The 19,097-nt window shown below is 39.7% G+C and overlaps 1 protein-coding gene across 1 annotated transcript in view; it reads right to left on the reverse strand.

The window, feature by feature from the left end:
- Positions 1-14,315, reverse strand: part of ctnna2 (catenin (cadherin-associated protein), alpha 2) — a 539,090-nt gene extending 524,775 nt beyond the window's left edge. Inside the window, exon 1 of the mRNA XM_017709467.2 lies at positions 14,105-14,315. The gene's annotated coding sequence lies outside the window, so the exon portion shown is untranslated. The remainder of the gene's footprint in view (positions 1-14,104) is intronic.
- Positions 14,316-19,097: the final 4,782 nt, after the last annotated feature.

The following is a 19,097-nucleotide window of genomic DNA, read 5'->3' on the forward strand; positions in this document are numbered from 1 at the left end:
TCAGATTCATGAACGCACACCAGACATAAAAATACAGCTCATGACCAAATCAGAGGGACTGAAATATACATAAATTTGTCTAACTTTAATCAGATTTCACCAATTCATCCTTGTCAGAGTGATTGTGTATTAAGTCATGCACAGAAAGCATATTACAGCTTTCTTCATTAATTCATGTGGAAAAGGCACACTACTTTAGCTGAGGTTTCCAAAAAAAAAAAAAACCCTTCTGTGAACACATACTGTGCACTGAAGCATTTCAAGACAGTTACACAGAATGGCAAACGCAACCTCATGAAGAATCAAACGGAATAAATTTAATCCTAATCGGCTAAGCCCAAGGAATTACAAACTAAACCTCTACATTCAAACTCTCTGCATGTATTATTTTCATGATTAATTCGCACTGAGATGTATACTGCATTTTGGGACTGCAGTATACTAGTTGTATTTCATAGATGGGGGAGTGAAAAGGGATTTATCATTTTCCCTGGAGAGGGAGAGATGAAAGTTCTGCTGAACATGCTTTTGTGCACTATAACACACATACAGACTCACAGAGCCACACATTCAAGGAAAGACCCAAATTCAGAAACCAAGCACATATGCACATGAGCACTAAGGACAGGCATTGTTTTCCCCCAAATATGCATAACATACTTTTTTGTATTGTTAAAATCCCACAAAATATTTTAAATACACTTACAGAGGTGATATGTACCTAATGATCCAGCTAATTGAGAGAACTTAGTGTTTGAGACATCTTAACACACTAAAAGGCCAGTACACACTGAATGTGATGTGACACAAAACAATACACACCAGGCACAATGTGCTTTACACGTCAATTCAGGAGCTGAAGTTCGCGTGAGCTTTTACTTACAGCTGGAATATTAGCTGAGTTTGGAAATGTAGCTCCATACTAAACACAGGAAATAGCAAATGGGTGGGATGTCTTTAAATGCATATAAGAAACAGCGACACTGGGCTACCGTCCATTTTGAAACAAGTGAAAGTAGTATGAAGGGCTTAATCACTTCATTCAGAAGCTGAAACGTTGCACATTAGGCATGTCACAGAATTTCCAAAGAGTCAAGCAAGTCTAAAAAACTGAATAGTAAATGATGTTCTTGCTAACTTTACATGTTCTCATATTTAAAAACCTTGAGAAGTCTGAACTTTGTACTCCACTAGCTGGCATCTAAAAGTTGTAGTCTAGTTTCTAATTTAACTAGTCCAATAAAAGAACAGACACTACTACTGGAGCAGTCTTACGGCTTCTGCACACAGACGAGAAACGGAGCGACATGCATCAGATGTTATAGAGCACAGCTACATAACACTGGAATAATTTAGTGAATTTATCTTGTTTGTCCCCATCCCTAGTCTCAATAAAAACATTTGATATTTACTATTAATCACGTGATCTGGCCTCTACCCAACAAATGTAAACGTTACATTCAGTTTCTTACGACATAAACAGATGACTGTTAAAGCTAACAACTGTGGGAAATATTTATCAGTTACGATCAGTCAATTATGTTACAATTGTGATCTTATCTTAAAATGACAGCCCTAGCACACACACACACACACACACACACACACACACACACACACACAGCAAGTGCTGCACAGTGCAGGCCATGGTACTCTGCAGTAGAATTGTCCACAGCAGTGGTGATTACTCTAACACTCCAGCCACTGACTAACAGCAGGCATTAAAAGACTTCACAGAGCCATAGACAACTCCCCAGAAGGCTACAGCTGTCTCTTTCACATTACAACAGGCAGCATGAAGAAAGCCATTAACTATAGCTGAAACAGAACTCAACTCTTTTCCGTTTCAGAAATGTAGCATGTCGAACAGAGCAAGAGCGTTAACATCAGGGTTCATACACTTTAACGTTTCCCCATGACATAAAATGAAATAGCCACACTGGGTGATGCATCACATACCAGCATACTGTGATACTTCCACAGCCTATTTCCTGTTTTAGTAATATTTTTAGTGATATTTCAGTAACCATTGTGTGCAGTCCTTTCCATTTAACTACTCTGCTTAAAAATAAGGAAACTCAGTAAATATTAGTTGATTGACTTTAATATCACCTGCTAGGATTATACTCTGATATATTTGAAAATACCATGATATTGAACGTTATCAGCAACTGCCCAGCACTAATGTAACTTACAGAAAGCTGTTCTGAGATGAAACATGTCAACATTATATAAATATAAGTCAAATTGCTGTTTAAATGGAATCATTGTGACTGAAACTGACACCTGACCCATGTACGGGATTCTGCAACAGGTTTAATGCTCTAATCAGTGATTTTAGTCTCACCTAAATCCAGTGTCAGTGATATTTGACACAGTTTTTTACAGCATTCAGGACAGCGATGTAACGAGAGTCAGTTCACAACTTTGAGCACCCAGAGTACAACTGTATAAAATTAAATCAATGAGAGTGCCTCAGCAGCTAGCCTGCCGGTTCTTAATGCAGCTGTTTGGCCACCGTAATGCAGATCAAGTGCTGTGACTCTCAATAAAGAAGCTAGCCACGCAGGTCTTGGTGTGAGAAGCAGCAGCATTGTGTTTTTCCCATCACACCTGGCTTGTTCATTTGTGTTCTCCAGTGTTTAAAGCTCAAAATATCTTCCATGGCATACACGCTCTGAACGTCACATCTTAGCTAGCAGAGATTCAGATTATCAACATGTTAGTAAAGCAAGTTCAAATGTAGATACATTAGTCACGAGACTTTGTGATTCAAAATCTTCAGTCTTTCAAATTGGGAAGTTCAGGAAATTCCATCATTTTTTCAGCATTCGTTATTTTCCATAACTGTTCCAGACCCGGAATACCAATTTTCTATATTCCATAACTTTTACAGGATTTTTATAACTGTGCAAACCCTGTAATGAGTACCCACACAAAGAACCATGACACATTTGCACAGCATAAACACATAACACTGCATTTAAATGTACAAACGTCTTAAAATTAACCACAGAAGGAAGCCGTAAATGTGCAATTATGAGTCATCGCCTTAAAAGCTAGCAAAGACAGTGAATGTTGCTGTTCTGAATGGTGTTCCTACAGGTTCCTCTGTTGTTACTAGTCTAGATGCAGTGCAGTATAAATTTACGTTTAAACTTAAAATATAAAAAAGAAATTTACCTTTATAGCTTTCATGTGACAAATGACCTGCCGTTTTTTACTGTAGCTTATGCCGGATTACGGAATAAAAATGTGAAAGCAGCAAAGAATCAAATAACTCTTAGCTGCAATTACCTTTTAGGTCAGCATTAATAAGATCTTGGTCAAATACTCCTAAGGAAAAAATAATAATAGCACTTAATTTCAAAGAGATTGTAGAAAACTAAAAACAAAACTGTCTGCAAAGACTGGAATGAACTACAAAGGCCAACAGTGTGCCAATCAATGCCCAACCAGCCATGTAAAAAGAAAAACATCTAAAATTGTACCCTTAAGATAAACGACTGGGTCAAAGATGGGCTTGGAGACTTCAAGTCAATATGTTTACGGCCTCCATTTCTGAATCTCCTGATTGGACTTTTAAAGGAGATCAAAGGAAGACGGGCCTTTTGCAGATATATTTTTAGATGAAGTGAGGTCTTAGCATATTCAAATGATACCTTAAATGACTAGAACGGAAAATGAGCAACTTCCAGGCTGGCAGGTTTCAATAAACAGTACAATATGACTAAACCTCTCCAACACGGAAGAAAAAGGAGAATTAGCCTTGGTTTTGATTACAGATGGAACCGTTTGGAAAATGCACAAGAGGCAATGCCCCATTTCCAAGATTAATGTTCAAACGTGAAATAGGATTTCTGCTCCCTGTTTCAGAGTGTTGCATTTGCCGGCATATTAAGCATAATCGTTACGTTTCTAAAAATAAGAATACTGAATCTTAATTTCATGGCAGGCAAATGATCAAGCTCATAGCTCTAACAACACCACAATCGGTCTAGCATTGGTTCTGTAAATAAACAGAACATGTTTAAGTATAGAGAAAGTGTAAGCGTGTAGTGCTCTGTTCACTTTCTTTCTAGTGACATAAATGTTGTGACAGAGTTGAAATGATTCCCCAGAGCAATGCACCGGAACTGGTCAGTGGCAGTGGCCATCTGTCCGTCACTGCAAACAGATAGTGCTCTTGTTTGGAGGCAACTGGCGTTAGCTGATTAAAAAGCATCGTGTAGATTAGCAGCTGCTGACCTTGTCTGCATTAGAAAAAGTTACAGGTACAGAGACAATGACCAGTGACCTACCATGACTTCTCACTCTCTGGACACTTTCACGAAAAGCAAGTGAGCGTAACTAAGTCTTCTGGAGGTCATTCATTTCCAAGTAGAGGGCTACACAGCCTGATAGGCCACTATGGCTGAGAACAGAGCAAAAGAAACCTGCTACTAGACACATACAGCCTATTCAGAGGGAGGAATCGTACTCATGTTTTCATTCAAAAAACAGAGGTAAGTTTAATTGATAAGTGCTTCAAAGCTGTATCCTTTCTGTAAACATAATGGAGAGCATCTTGGCACGTGAGTTTGCATTCATTTTAATGTCAACAAAATGATCAAACGTGGGCAGTATGTTTTTCTATTCACGAAACAAGACGAACATCATCTCTTCTTACAAACTCAAATGTGGTGAAAAGTGAAAGTTTGGAATGTTCAACAGGATTATTCCACTTGTTTCAATGTAACAATTAATATCAGATATTTAGTTGATCTTCATTAACTAAATATAGTGCTTTGTTTTATCAAGATATTTGTAACACTTTATACATCAGTTTCAAAAATGAAATACATAGCCTGACATAGTTGCATAGCTTTTTCTAGTCAAAACTACAATGTCACAAAGCACAAAACTTTATTTCAGGAAAAACGTAACATCACTGAGACAGTACAGGGAATTCTAATCAAACTCCTCAATGAGTAAGTGAGACATGTGAGAGGAACCGATGAACAAATTTAAATGACAAAGCAAAAGTGCCAAGTGTAATGTCTTAAGTCTATGTCTAAAGAGAGAATGTGCTTGCACTGAAGATTTCCTTGGGGTTTTAAATGATTCAGCAGAAAAGACAGGCATGAAAGAGAGAAAGAGAAGGGGGTGGTATGTGATGGGATGAATTGGCTATCCAGTGACGCACAAAGACAAATGTACAGCCAGCCTGGAAAGATGGATGAATGGATGGACAGACAGGGAGACAGACAGGGAGACAGACAGGGAGACAGACAGGGAGACAGACAGGGAGACAGACAGGGAGACAGACAGGGAGACAGACAGGGAGACAGACAAATAGATCTTTAGGTCAGTAGAGGGCAAAATTGTGGAACCTCGAGATAAAGTTGTATGCAAGCTATGTAAGCTACAGTTAGCCTACCATTCTAGCACTAGCAACCTGAGGGTACATCTCGAAAATGTAAATCCAAACATATCCAATTCAATTCAACCTCAAATTCACATTTTCCTTGAAAAAGTCTCATTTGAAGGTGTGCACATTCATGCAATTCACTGAAATAATGGAAAGTGAAATGAGTAAAAATAATCCAATAAAATGAAGATTTACTCCTTTGTTGAACATTTATATTTTTTGTGGTTGCATCGTTGCTTGGCGCTGATTTCTATACCTTGAATGTGGGCTCCTTGTTCTATGGACATAATGTGTAAAAACAGATATTCAAATGACTGGAACCTATGCGTTTCTCATTTTTGGCCAATTTTGACAGCCCTAGTCACGAGATAAATGAGCAGCATCTATCAGGTAAAAGCAGCTTAAATGTGAGCAAGACCTGTCAGCAGCACAGACATCATGTCAGCTGTGTAAAGTCAGTAAAACAGCTGACTTGATATTGGGGCTAATAGCGTTTCAGCTGCGAGCGCCTTAGGATCCCACGTGTAGTATTCTGTGTACCACTGCACATTTTATACTGAAAATGCTATTATTTCAATGTAAAAAAAAAAAAGTTATGGTCTAAACTGCAGGGTCATTGAGGTATAGGCTACAGTGAGTGTTGAAACGTTTGCACAAAGTTGCACTTTAAGTTTAATTTTGAATATCTGATTTGTGCTGACCAATCAAAAATGCTGCTTAAAGCTCTGTGTGTGTGTGAAAACAGTTTGAATAAGAAGAAACAGAAGCTTTGCTGTTGTGGGTTGTCTTTCTCCTTTTTAGGGGAGCAGAATCTGTTTCTCGGTTTTAGTATGATGTTATTTAAAAGGCGAGATTAAACAAAGATTAAACTGCATCCAGACGATTATTACATTGGATTGGTACTGGTAGATACTCAATGTTGAGGTATCAGACAGGAATAAGTGGTATTGAGCCACCCCTAACAGATAGATGGACTGATAGATAGACAGACAGACAGGGTAGAAAAATAAACAGAGGGAGCAGGGAAAGCAGCCAGAGAGTGACAGAGACTTTAGCAGACAGCAAAAGTGAGCTTCCAAAAGAGAAACCAAAGAGAGAGAAAAGAGATGGTGGATAGAGAGATGGAGTGGGAGATTAGACAATAGAGCGGGTGAGGGGCGGTGCTCAGCCCTCAAGCCCTCTGGCCAGACTGTATTTTCAGTTTGGCCTAGCATATGAGACTGAGGGCATGAAAGAAAAAGAAAAAAAAAAAAAAGATGGGGGATGACAAGAACAACAGGGGCAGCCAGGAGAGAGATGGGGATAAAAGAAGACGAGGGGAGCTGGCGGGTGTGCTTAGCACTAAAGCTTCAGCTTCCGCCAGCCTATCATCACATGACCCCCATTCTGCATGCATTAGACCTACTTAAATACTGCCTTGGAGAGGCACATAGAGAGGGGGCAAAACTGAGCAGAGAAATCCTGAAGAGAACTAGTCTTAAAAAGTCAAAAGCAGCTATACGTTAAACTCTGTTTTCAAAGAACAGTTAGTGGGACAAAAAGACTTTCTATACTAATAAAATGGTACGTGGGTTTGAACATAACACTATATGTGGTTGACAAAAAGATTTTAAAAATACAATTTAAAGTGAGAATAAAAATTTAAATTAAAGAGGATGAGGCTAAAATAACTTTCTGATGGTCCAAGTTAAATGGTCTGATGGGCCACCTTTGGCCAGCCTTGATCTATGCATCAGCATCATAGTTTGTACGTTTGATCCTCAACCATCTTTGGCCAAGAGAGCACAACACATAACTGTCCTCGCTCTCTCTGGGTGGGTAGGATGGCCCGCAATCCCTCCCCCCCTCGCCATTCAGCTCAATGCTAACCACCTCAATTGCTTCCATCTCTTTAACAGCAGTTCAGTAAGATTTGCTGGCTGGCTTAGTTGAGTAGTAGAAAGGAACTTGCTATGACTAGAGGGGGGAAAGCTAGGGAAATAAATACATAAATAAAATATTAAAAGAAAAGCCAACAGACAAGTAATAACAGACATATTTATATTTAATGTTAAAAATTATATACAAATTAATAAAGTAGTTTTTATTTGCATTTATTGTAATGTTCGTGTTTTCCCAAGCAAATGAACATACAGGCTTCTGGACAGAACTGCATTTTCAGGACCCCTATATTGGAAAGTTAGTTTTGTTGTTGCTGTCGTTTTTTGTTTTTCAGGTGATTTTTTTAGACACGTTTAAATTTCTTCTCATCAATGTGACATTTTTCCCCTCTCTCTGGCACAACTGCCCAGAAGCTTTGCCCAAGCACCTATTTAAAATCTCTTTTGCTGCATCATTGAATTGTTTCACTTCTGAACACGCAGACAGTGGCCAGGAGCGAGGTCTAAACTTTTCCAAAACTGAGGGGTGCACCAGAGGACTTCATTCACCTTTTCATTGCTTGCAGTGAAGCTCCATGACTTCTCCCTGACTTGAGACATGACTGGTGTCTACATCTCAGATACAGCTAATCAGAGCTAACAACACAAATACTCACAATAGTATGGCCCTGTGTACAGGACACCCTTTTGAGATGATTAAACAAATCCAAACTTTCCAACCCTGAATTCTAACCTTAATCACCTTCAAGCCATATAGATTATGCATTACAGGCTAAAATGCTGGAAATAATCAGTGACTTATTCCTACAATAGTTTACAATTACATAAATTCACTGACACCCAACATAATATGCCTACTTAATAGCCAACCTGAAATAAATACAGACCTTTTTACCTTGTTTGCCAATTTTCCAGGTCTCACTCTATACAAGATTTATCATGTCACCTAAAAACTAAATTTTGGTTTCCAGTAATCCTCCAACAAAACGTAATGAGCCACTGCCTGATACCATATTTCACTCAACACTTTAAATTGCAGAAGAAAATGGAATATGATTTTCCTATCCACGCTGACTTTAACCAAAGTGGTTTTTCCCCAATCACTGCATGCGTTCGTTGTACTCTTTCTCTAGCATGTTGTATGGGAAAAGCACTCACACTCTTTGTTGATTAACAGTCCAATTATACAGAATATTTTTAAATAGGCTCTTAATTTAAACACACCTAAGTAACTGAATCAAGGAACATCTGAATGTGGGAATCTGGTTGATATGATTAGAGCTGCAATAAAAACTCTGCAGGAGCTTATTAAGGATCAATTAGTTTTATACTACCTTCACAGACAAACTTTTTATTCTATATTCATAAACACACTGTTACCTCTTGAAAAAATAATTTCATGTTTATTTTTTACTTTTACAACATGAATGTTTCTTTCACATTTTTGGCGTAAATATGAAGTTTAATTGCACAATACAACTATTCATAATAAGTGGATTTTAAAATGGATTTTTGGGGGCAGTCGTGGGCTGGAGGTTAGGGAACTGGCCCTGTGACCGGAAGGTTGCTGGTTCAATCCCCAGTGCCAACAGTCCATGACTGAGGTGTCCCTGAGCAAGACACATAACCCCCAACTACTCCCGGAGTGCTGTGGTTAGGGCTACCCACCGCTCTGGGCAAGTGTGCCTACTACCCCCTAGTGTGTGTGTGTGTATTCACTAGTGTGTATGTGGTGTTTCACTTCATGGATGGGTTAAATGCGGAGGTGAATTTTTTCCCAGTTTGTGGGATTTTAAAAAAAAAGGTAACACTTAATAAATTTTGGAACAAACCACTTCACATAAAGCCCTTTTAAAGATCTTCCTGCACTGTTAAATTTCTACTTTGATCTACCACACTTTATTCATGTAAGCATGGTCTTCTAAAGACACTGTTCAGCTAGACGAGTTATTAGTGTTCGATTTAATATCCTGTTGTAAGGCAGTTGGTTACCAGTGAAATGAACTATGTACATACATGCTGTCTGTAACCTCAGAGGCACTTCTGATACTGTTGGGAAATCTATGACTAAAACATTAAGAGAACCTGCAATGGGCTATCCAAAGCATCTATCAAGAGATATTTTCAAACATAAACCTAGTCAATCAGAAGCCAGTTTTTGAGGTGGCTTGCATACAGAACAAATACATAAATCCCCTTCTATGTGTGAGCTTGTAAACTCATATAGACAGAAGAAGCACAGAGAACAAAGACAGCATCTGGGCACCTGGGTGCCGAGAAGACCTATAGTGAGATCACATCACTGGAAAAGTTTTAACAAAGCAACAAAGCCAAGGATGCTCCCAAAGCACGCCAGGAATAGCAACTGAGTCACCTGTCTGTCAGACCATAGCTTACCTTTTCTGAGTTGCCCACTACTGTCTCTCATTAAACTGAATACAGTTTTTGTCAATGTACTGTAAAGCTTGTCCAGCCTCACAACATATGCTTAATCATTTTCAAGAGGGTATTTGTAGGTGGAGCACAAACAGGACAAAAGGCATTTTACTGGGGATGCATGTTCAGTCAAGACTGTAACTGGCAGATTTTTGTTCCAAAGACATCGTCAGCAATTGGCCATTAAATTATTTTTAATTTCATCAATCTGTGTCGCAAATTTATGACATAAATAGCCAGGTAAGCACAATCACACTGTACCTCAATGATGTCCATTAAACCTTCACCAAAAAGTAGTATAATAACGTATGCTTCCAGTTAAAACAATAACAATAAAAATCTGCCCAAAAATTCAGCCATTGGCCAATCTGGCCATGAAGAAATTCGAATCTACCATAACAATTCAAGATTTGTCCACGCTGTTACCAGCTGTACAGCTCTACATCTTAATCAGTACAGTGAGCATTATCTTTCTACAGTCTTTGTCAGGGGCTGAATGTCTAGGTTTAATCATTTCTGCTAATTTGGTATAGGTCTGCTATCACTCAGAATGGCATTAGGTGGTGCTGGTCCTTGCAACAGAAAGAGAAAGCCTTACTGAAGAAGCAGGCTTTGAAATATGTTGGACTGTATCAGCACAACAAGAGAAAACTCCCTGCCAGCTAATGTCTGGAAAGTATTCAGTGTGTGGAGAATTCTATTCCAGAAAAAAGCCCATTATAACAATTAAGCTGTGCATAAAGACATGCGGTAGATATTTCACCTCTTAATTAGAATCGGCTATTTTGTTCTACTCAAGTGGAAAGCTCAGTGCACACACAAAGGATGATTAAGAAAGTTGACAGGAAAATTATTTTGCAAATGATGCGTTAAAAAAATAAAATATCCGGACCTTTGTTCACCAGGTGTATTATCTCAAATCTGAGGAACAATCTGACCAGTTAGGAGAGGCTGCCTTCTCTATGTATAAGGAAAGGGTGGAGTATTTACTTCCTGAGTGCGCTGTGTCAGGACCAGTAATAGTCATGTGTGTCCTGCCTGATCATGTCCCCACTTGCTTGTACACCCTCTTTCTGCTCCCTTAAAAACATCAAATAACAACCAGACCTATCGAAAATGACATCCGGCATTTCACATTTAAATACTTGGGCATTACATCAGAGCCTGACGTTTTGGACTGGCCACTGTATTAGCCTTTACAATTATTTTGAAAAAGGAAAAATATTTTCCTATTTAAGTGTTTATTTGCTCAAAATGGCAGTCTGTGACACAATATAATTATGGAAACTTGCCAGGCCGTTATATAATGTTATTTTAGGTTATTGCAACATCAGTATTTAGAAATCACCTTATTAGCAATAAAGTTGAGATTACGCAGCAGAAAGACTTTTTTTTCTGCTATGACCTTAAAGAATCAATGCTTCTCAACGCGTATCGCAACAAGCACTAATACAAGCATAATACTGCCATTTGCCATTTTATTACTGTGTGCAAAAACCTTGTATTGCTGTTCCTTTTTTGTATAAGTCCAGTGAGCCTTTGTCTTGTGTCAAAATTTTATGACATACTGATTTATATAAATGATCCCAAATTACTTAGAAATATATCAGAGCCTATAATTTCCCTATTTGATCCACTGTCTTATTCTACAGTGGAGACAACAATCCTATGCATATGCTAGTCGTGAATTAAATCAATACACTTATAGTAGAAGGATAATACCGACCAGAAAGCTGCTCTGCACTCATTGCATATACCTCCTATTCAGAGCTTCTTCCGCAACTTTAGAGCATCCGCACTGCAAACACCATTACAAGCTGTTTAGTGGAGACCTGAGCTGAGGCCTTGGAGACACCATGGTGACCAAAGTATCCTTGATTAAACAGCCTCAGTAGGCTCCACCGGATCTCTAGAGGAGGCAAAACTGGAGATTCAGCACAGGGCAGAAACTTCCTGTTAACTATTTCAAGTAGAGATGGCACTGATCTGATACCAGGCATCCGTATTGGGCCAGTATGCAGAAAATGTAGTGTTTGAATACTTTGAGCACGACCTACACTAAGTAACAATACTAAGTTAAGTACTTTTACATTAAAACGAATAGATTTTAAAGCTTAATAGCTTTAAAGTATCAGTATCAGCCAATCCTGCAGGTTTTAATATCGGTACCAAAGAAGAAAGTATTGTGCTGTCTCTAGTTTCAAATCACTGAGGCAAGTAGAACTAGACTATATATGGTTTATGGGTACCATCAGATGTATTGAGTATGTGCAGACTTTCAGAAACATAAGTTAAAAGTCATATTTGTGGTTTAGCAAATGGTGTTCACTACACCTCTACAATGGGCATGTTAAACATGGTCATAACAGTAACACACTGTATAAGGAAAAAAAAATATTTAAAAAAACATTATTATACATTTTACATTAATTGGTGATTACAGTACATGTTACCGCATATATTATATATTTGTATTACGCTCATAAAACCTGTCCAATGCACAAATCTGTGAATTTGTTAATGTCAACAAGCCATACCGAAACTGAAAGCAGGGTTTTCAATGACACTTTGACCTGCTGTATGTAGCAGGCTACTACTCACATCTTTGAGAAGATTCTATCATCCTAACATTAACAAACTACAAAAGCTAGCTGGTTGCTGCTGCTGGCCCAACTTCATCATGGCAACACCAGCATTTTTGGACGAAACGTCCTTACAGGCTGCTCAGCACTTGTGTTTGTGCCTGTGTACCTCACCAGCATGCATCCATGCCAATCAAAAGTTCTTCAGCTAAATACAGCCTCTCCATGCCCCCTCACACCCTCCAGATTCCTCTCTCAGCTCCGGTTACAGCAGGACGGAGACATAAATTACACATCTACTGCACTGGAACACAGCAGGCTTACGGCGGGGTATCCTACTGTTGTGTAAATCAGAGGAGACTGCACTGCCACTGACTTTTGATTTTCTCTGCCTCCCTCATACACAACTAAGTATGCGCAACCCGCACACAAAGAAACACACTGTGCATACTGCATGTATGAGGTTACTAACATATTACGCCAAACAAGTTATTAGAATAGTCCAAGGAATTCAAGGAGTGTACAAGGAGAGAGAGAGCAGGTTGAGCTTGCTCACAAAGCACTATAACTATTAAAGTAACAGAAAAGATTATCTTAACACACATTCAAATCATTTACTATCTGAATTAGGAAGCATTTAAGTTAAACGTGTACGTTTTAAAGCTACTATAATAGAAGTCTGTGCGACCCAGAGAAACACGTCTATCTGTCTACTTAAAAACAACACATTTTCGGTTCCTTTAATTTTACAATAACATTGTTCAACACACCCCATTTAAGAGTGTACTTGTTAGCTCCAGCACATTAGGCGAGTAGGTCCAGTGGTCCAGTACTACGGGGGGAGATGGGGGGGGGGGGGGGGGGGGGGGGCAAGACAAAATAGTCCCAAAATAAAACTTTGTTTTACAATTACAATTATTTTACCATCATCAACATTCCTTATAAACAGTAAAAGGACATGTCAGTCTATTGGTGGTTTTAGATAGTAAATAAATAATAAATATGTGAATAAAATCATGTAAAAATGTATTGAAATTAATATATAAATAAATGAAATGTCCATATCTGCGTTGCAGACATTGCTCTTTTGGTTCCTATCACCACCACTGTGTTGAAAATCAGACTAGGTAAGTTTCTATATAATGAGCCATATCACATCAAACCACTCTGAATGACTTTTTTTACATCTTGTGAGGAAAATATGTAGAAATTTAGAAAAATCTGTGTGATTCCCTGCTAAGCTCAAGGACCGGCACAATAACGATGGAAGACAAAGAATAAGGGAGCATCAGAGGCAGAGAGACAGGAGGCGAGGCTGTCAGCCTTGGAGGAGACTGAGGTTACATCTGGAGCAACGTTACTCTTATTCTAAGGTGCTGTGTTCAAGTCCTCTCTCAGCGCGATATGCGAAGAAATGACGTCCCCCGGCATGCGGCTAAACGGCAAGTTAACGGCTCCCTCCATCCTGCCTGTAACGGAGAGATATGCTATCAAACGTGCGGGTTGGTTAGCCGGCATGCTAGTGTTGCTAACTTACATCCAGCAACAATACAGTCCGCGGATGGGAGGCGCAGCTGCACAACATCACCGCGGTTAACCACGAAAACGATGGATAACCTCTTAAAAATGGGTCGGGACGTATACACAGTCATGGTTTGTTGACAAGCCAATAAAAACAAAAATAACACCACCACCACCAAACTGACCGGCCTCGCCTCGCCTCGCCTCGCCTCCCCTCGCCTCGCCTGCCTCACCGCAGCAGCCCCGCTGTAGACTTTTTATCATGGAAAGCTCACCTTCCCAGACGACAGCTCCCGATTAAAAACAGGGTAAACACCTCTGAGGGTTTTTTCCACGCCGAGCCGTATGTCCTCAAAGTGGTCCCAGAAAAATGCTTTTTAAATACTCCGCCTCGTCTGGTGAAGGGATGGAAACAGAGCCGAATCCACGCGTTGCTGTGGTAATGCTCGCGCGCCGCTCTCTCTCTCTCTGTGCCGCTCCCTGCCAAATAGCGATGTCCGGACTCGTGAACGAGCAGTTCTTCTGAACCGATTCCCCTCAACAAATCTCTTGTACCGATTCACAAATCTCAAACGAATCTAACTTTCGTTTGCAGCGTCGTCTACGCCAGGTCAGTGGTTCTCAAACTTTGGTCCTCGTGTACGAACGGACGGCCTGCATACTTTAGCATCCCCCCTGCTGAGTTCAGATTTTAATTAGCTGTCGCTAATTAGTGTAAGACCTGCATCAGTGGCACATCACCTTGTCCAGACTGGAATTGCTAAGATTGCTGTATTCAGCTATTTTTTCACAAACACAATTCTGTGATTGTTTTCCTTGAAAATGCGCGGAAATATGAATTTGACTCATATAGTAGTAGTAAGATAAAAATGTTTAGCATCGATCAGATCGAATCATTCAAAACCACAACAAAATAAAAATGTAAAATAAAGGTAAAATATGAAAGTCAATATCTGTGCTTGTGGACTGCAGTCTGTCTTTTTGTGCTATGTGTTTGTGATTTGTAGGACTCAATCGCTAAACCGACAGTGGCCGTGTGGAGAAGATGAGAATAAAGGTGACTTCTATCAATTGTTGAATTAAGAAAATCGCAGAATCGGACGTTCGGTTCAATGAAACGGACCGTTCAAAAGAGTCGGTTCGTTGAACTGAATCGAACTTCCCATCTCCAGCCACACAAGAGACAGCGAGAGAGCAGGTGCTGAGTGTGCGCGCACTGCGCTTGCGTCCGCGTCTTTCCACCCGCATCCCAGCGAGCTCCGCCCTCCCGCACCGGGACTGGCTTCTGGTTCAAACTCACAACCAGTCTGGCGTTCCAGAATGTTCGGGCGGGGAGCTCCTTAGCCAATCGCAGCGCGGAGAAGGCGGGGCCTGGCGGAAAACGGGTGGAGACCAAACGGAGCTGAGCCGTGCGGTAGCGCAGCTGTCAAATCGCTAATTTCACTCAACCGCGCATGCGTGGCAGCATCACCACAGGCGTGGCTTTGCCGAATATACTGACTGCACGCAGAAGATGCGCAGCGCTGTTTTATTCTTTTGTACACTGCGATGCACAAAGAGTTCGTGTGAAGAGCTTAGCAAAGGGGCTGTATGTCTTCCCATAGTATAAATAATTTCTGCAGCTGTTATAATTATTGAAGGGCCATCGAAGCGTTTTTTTTTCATTTCATTTATTTAAAGTTCATTTATATAGAGCCTTCTATAGACTGTGGACATTCAAAGTGCTTTACAAAGTAGAAAATACAAAGAAGATTCTAATTAAGATTAAAAAGATGTGGGAAAATAAAACAATTAAAACATGATTAAAACAACAGATTTTAAAAGAGAAGAAATTAAAAATGAAATTAAAAATTTTTTAAAAGTGCCATTACATAAGGCAAGTGCAGTAGAGCAAATAGTGTTTTAAACTGAGCTGAAAGCTGCTCAGTCTATGCCTCTCACTGCTATTCCCAAATAAAATAATGTTTTACCTTCATTCGACTGCAACAAGTTTTCAATTCAGTTCAATTAAATTTTATTGTCATTATACAGTACAGGGTAGTACAGTATAATGAAACACTATCGGGCTACTTCTCCAGTGCAGCAATAAAAGATAAATAGCATACAATGCAAAGACAAAAGACAGTAAAAGACAAGAAAAAACGTGCATAGTCAGTAAGTTCAAGATGCTTAGTCAGCAGTATATCGAGAATATCAAACATAGATAAAATGTGCACAGGCAAAGGTTATAACAGGTATATTGGACATATAGACAGTATGTGCATAGTCAGATATTCCAGTGTATCAGATATATAAACAGAAATGTGCATAGTGTATTGCAGTACAGTACAGTGAATGCAGAAGTACTAGTGTTGCAAAAAGAGATGTAAACAGTAATCTGTATACAAAGTGTACAGTGCAGGTACAGAGTAGCAGCATAATGTTCAGGTAACATCTTAAACAGTTACAGTATAAATATATAAATATACTTGACATTAGGCTTAGTCAGAGATGAAGTGCACAGCCTACAGTCCTCTGAGCTAGTGGAGCTCAGTGTGTAGTGTGCTGGGTGATCAGGCTGATCACTAACAGACTATAGTGTTGTTGTCAAGCTCAGGTTGGTGGTGCCGGTGTGACCAGTTTGACAGCTCGGGGATAGAAACTGTTCTTGAACCTGGTGGTTCTGGCTCGGATGTTCCGGTACCTCTTTCCGGATGGCAGAAGCTGGAACAGGGGGTGGCTGGGATGTGTGGGATTCAAGGATATGTTATGGCTTTCCTCTCACATCGCTTGTCATATATGTCCTCTATGGGTGGGAGGACAGCTGTGATGATGTGCTGAGCAGTTTTGACCATCCTCTGCAGGGCCTTGCGTTCAGCAGCAGTGGTACTGCTGTACCAGACGATAATGCAGCTGGTCAAGATGCTCTCCACTGTGGCTCTGTAGAAGTTTCAGAGGAGCTGTTGTGGCAGGTTGACTTTTTTTAACCTTGAGGAAGTGAAGGTGCTGTTGGCTTTTCCTGACAATGTGGGATGTGTTGAGTGACCAGGTGAGATCCTCGGATATGTAGACACCAAGAAACTTGAAGCTGTTCACCCTTTCCACCATCACCCCCTCGATGCTCAGTGGTGCATGCTCTCTACTTCCCCTCCTGAAGTCAACAATTAGTTCTTTGGTTTTGCTGCCGTTGAGGGAGAGGTTGTTGGTGGCACACCACTCTGTGAGGAGCTTGACTTCCTTTCTGTGTGGTCCTTCACCATTGTTGATGATATTGCCTACGATCGTGGTGTCATCCGCAAATTCAATACAAGTATTGGAGCTGTGTTTTGGAGTGCAGTCGTAGGTGTACAGTGTGTAGAGCATTGGTGAGAGGACACAGCCTTGTGTACAATCTGTGCTGAGTGTGAGGGAGGGGAAGGTGTGTTCACCCATCCTAACACACTTGGGTCTGCAGGTGGGGAAGTCCATAATCCAGCAAGACAGGGTGTGATTTATTCCAAGTGTGTTGACACCCAAGTGTTTTGTCCCATCAAGTTAGTGATGTTCTTGAAGGACTCACAAAGTGAGTCAAAAGGGATCCCAGCTGTTTGGGGACAGGGCCAAGTAAATCTGAGTATGTGTATAGCTGTGGTTAGATACCCTATAGTCTTGTAGGATTTGGCCAAGAAGAAGCATGTATAACTTAAATAAGAGTAGTCCAATAACCGAAGCCTGGGGGAACACCTGAGTGCACTCTCAGAAACATTATTTTTTTATTTTGGCAAAGTAGTTTCTTCCTTACAACTATGAACTGACTATTTTAGGACAGTTCATGAGAGTCCAACCTGGTTTATTTAGAATTTTTTGAGGTCAGTGGTATAAAAGGCAGCGCTGAGATCGAGCAGTAGTAGAACAGATATTTTTCCAGTGTCCTTTAAGTAATGATGGAGAGAACACGGGCTCACTGGTGAAAAACACATCAGATACTCAACAACAACTTAACAAAAGGAAAGGTCCAAAAGAAGAGACTGAAACGTACCAACCAAAAGCAAGCAAGTATACAAAAGACTATTAACATCCTTTGTCTCTGAAATAAATAAATGTGGTCATGTGCACACACACCCCCACCCTCACCCCGTAAAACACAAACATCCCTTTGTGCTGACATCTGGAGTTTGCAACAGCCCTTTCACTTCCAGCATGTTCATCATGCTGTGCCATGCTGCTGCCAGTCATACATCAAGAGCTTTTCCAATCACAGGGACACAGTGACTGACATTCATATGAACTCCACATCTGGGAGTAGTACTGTATATAAATTCAGAACATCTCTTCAAGGGCAACCTTGTTTTGGCCACAGAATGGAAGCACTTCCTCGTATGCTGCAATACTGTGCAAATGCCTAAAACCACTTTATTTCTTTTCCAAGCAAAACATAATTTTGGAAATGGAAAGTTATGCAGAAGCCTTAGCAACTAACTATAAAGTCAAACTATTCAGTGTTTCATGTATTCACTTTTTTATATTTATTACAGCTTCACACTTATTCACACTTTTCCAAATAATTCCAAAAACATCTCCTCAAAACATCTCCTCAAACATGAACAATTTATAGTTAATGACTTCAGCTACTTTTTGGTGCACCTATTGCTGATATAAGTGTTCAGTTTGGCACACACATCTATTTAAGTATTATCTATTTATGTACAGGTCTCTCTGTCGGTCTGTCTATCAACTGAAGTCTTCATTCATTAATATATTCATGTGTTTATTTCTTTATTTTTATTTTCAGAGTATTTAGAGAAAAATATCAAGATTGTTTAATACTGAATAGCACAGACATCTATTTTGCATATGATATCTCTATCCTCATCATACGGCGTTTTACATTGGAAGACATAGTACTGTGCAAAAGTTGGAGAATTATTCTGACTATTCATTTTTTATTCTCAATATATTTTTTAGCACTCATTCTTCCACTCTTTACTTTCTGTACTGCCTCTTTAATTTACTGCTTCTTTCAATTTTAAAACCAGAAAGTTACAGTTGTATCCTCCTAACCAAAACTTTTCCAGAAGGACTGAAAGACTTTATGTTCCCTTTCAAAGTAGCACTAGCATTCAAACAAACAACTACCCACATACACCTTAGCTGACTTGCAAATTGCTTTTCATGTGCATCTAAAATGATTAAAGAAGATATTTATGATGGGATATATATACTGCATACATGTACATACACTAGAACACCTAAACTGATCATGAGATGTGGAGTAAGTCATGACTCCAAATTGTATTTGAGATTACTTGG

This window comes from Pygocentrus nattereri, chromosome 22 (genome assembly GCF_015220715.1).
Source record: "Pygocentrus nattereri isolate fPygNat1 chromosome 22, fPygNat1.pri, whole genome shotgun sequence".
Taxonomy (NCBI): domain Eukaryota; kingdom Metazoa; phylum Chordata; class Actinopteri; order Characiformes; family Serrasalmidae; genus Pygocentrus; species Pygocentrus nattereri.